We start from the raw sequence: 2246 nt of genomic DNA on the forward strand, positions 1-2246 counted from the left end.
CGCTCGGTCACTGTCAACGTGTCCGCGCAGCGAGGTGCCGACGGACGAGATCCAGGGGCTCCTCCTCCGGCTCCACACACAGAGCGTGTGTGTGTGTGTTTGTGTGTGGTGGGGGGGTTGTGGGAGTGTGTGTGTGTGTGTGTGTGTGTGTGTGTGTGTGTGTGTGTGTGTGTGTGTGTGTGTGTGTGTGTGTGTGTGTGTGTGTGTGTGTGTGTGTGTGTGTGTGTGTGTGTGTGTGTGGGGGGGTTCTATGTGTGTTTCTTCGTTTGTGTGTGTGTGTGTGGTGGTGGGGGGGGGAAGTCTGTGTGTGGCAGGAATGGAGAAGATATGGAAGGAAATTAGTTTTGTGAGACAAGTTAATTCCCATGTGTGTCTTCTGTGGTCATATTGAAGTGATGAAGTAGGGCACGGTTAGACACCTGATGTGTTTGTCACAAGTCAGTTAGAGTGAGTAAGCTCTTCTGCTCCACCCAAAACACAGTCATTACATACATCGCCACGCAGCCACACACACCCGTGCAAACCTGCAGACGCCGAGATTAAAGGATTCTTACGGAGCAAAGGAACAACGATTAGTCTCCATGCCATGGATTGTGCGACTCATTGATATTAATTACATTCTTCCCACCACCTGACTCTGTCCTTTGGTCTCTATCAGACTCACTTTCTGCCTCCCTCTCTGTCTCTGCCCCTCTCTCTCTCTGTCTGTCTCTCTCTGTCTCTGTCTCTACCCCACTCTGTCTCTGTCTCTGTCTGTCTCTGCCTCTCTTTCTCTTTCTCTCGCTGTCGCTCTCTCTCTCTCTCTCTCTCTCTCTCTCTCTCTCTCTCTCTCTCTCTCTCTCTCTCTCTCTCTCTCTCTCTCTCTCTCTCTCTCTCTCTCGCTCTCTCTCTCTCTCTCTGTAGTCCTGTGTCATCCTATTGCCTTTCTCTCCTCTGTGTCTGTCTGGGCATGCCAGGTGTGATTTGTTGGTCCCTGCGTTCCCTCTCTCCAGTGTGTTCTCCACACAGCCATAAATCAGCGCACCTCAAGCTGTCTAGGAAATCCCCCCCTCCTCTTTGTTTATGACTATCTCTTTGTTTTATTTTTGTTTTCCTTCGACTTTTTCCCGACTTGATTGTTTCTCCCCTGCCCTCTCCCACTCTGCCCCTGCGCTTCTCTTGTGCTCGTTTGTTTCTTTTTTTTCTTACAATAAATGCTAATCAGAAGTGCTCACTCTCGCTCTCTCTATTTTTCTCCCCCCCTCTCTCTCTCTCTCTCTCTCTCTCTCGCTTTGCCTCTCTCCATTATCTCCTGTCTCTTCTTTCAAAGCTCACACCACAAGAAACGGCTCTGTGGCTGGAAGTAACAGACACAGGATATTTGAAAATGTGGCCCTGAATTGTTGCGTGGTGGAGCTCTGTGATGTGGAGTCCCACCTTGGCAAACCGTTGATCATACTTGTTAAGGAGGTCTTCTCTGAGCTCTCATTGTGTAACCACAGGATGTAGGAATGGAATGACAGTCAGTGGAAGGGAGGGAAGGAGAGATTTACATGCAAGAGAGAGAGAGAGAGAGAGAGAGAGAGAGAGAGAGAGAGAGAGAGAGAGAGAGAGAGAGAGAGAGGGAGAGGGAGATAGAGATAGAAAGGGGGGAGAGAGTGACGGAGAGAAAGAGAGAGATAGAGACAGATCCTGGGAGGATTAGGTGGGTGTTTAGTGAGCTTAGAGAGATGGCAGCACACAAAGGCCTTTATCCCGAGCAAAAAAAATCCAAATGTGCACCTGGGAAGCAAATATACATACAGATATATGACTGGATTGATGGACGGATAAGCGATGGAGGGATAGACGGATGGATGGATGATCGCGGATAATTTATAAACGGATAAGTATAGGGGGAATGGATCAAGGCCGGCAGTCAGACAGATTTCCTCCTGGGCTGCCATCTCTCTGGAGGTCTCACGCCAGCCAAAATGATTCCACCCTGGCTCAGGTGCTCCGTCGCCCCGGGGCAGAGGCAGAGAACACAGGATCAAGGGGTTGGCTACAACAGGCAAAGCGTAGAGGAATCCCACCTGCAGGAACTTACTGCCAGCTAACAAAACAAGATGAATGGGAAGGGCAACAAGGTAGTTGTCACACTGCAATCCTCCGTTGTCACGGCAATGTCATTTCACACGAAAAACAAAGGAAAATATTACAAAAGAAAGTGACATGGTATTTTGGTACTGGAATACTACGCACATGGACGGTGCACAGTGTCAACC

The sequence above is a fragment of the Gadus chalcogrammus genome, chromosome 1 (genome assembly GCF_026213295.1).
Source record: "Gadus chalcogrammus isolate NIFS_2021 chromosome 1, NIFS_Gcha_1.0, whole genome shotgun sequence".
NCBI lineage: Eukaryota > Metazoa > Chordata > Actinopteri > Gadiformes > Gadidae > Gadus > Gadus chalcogrammus.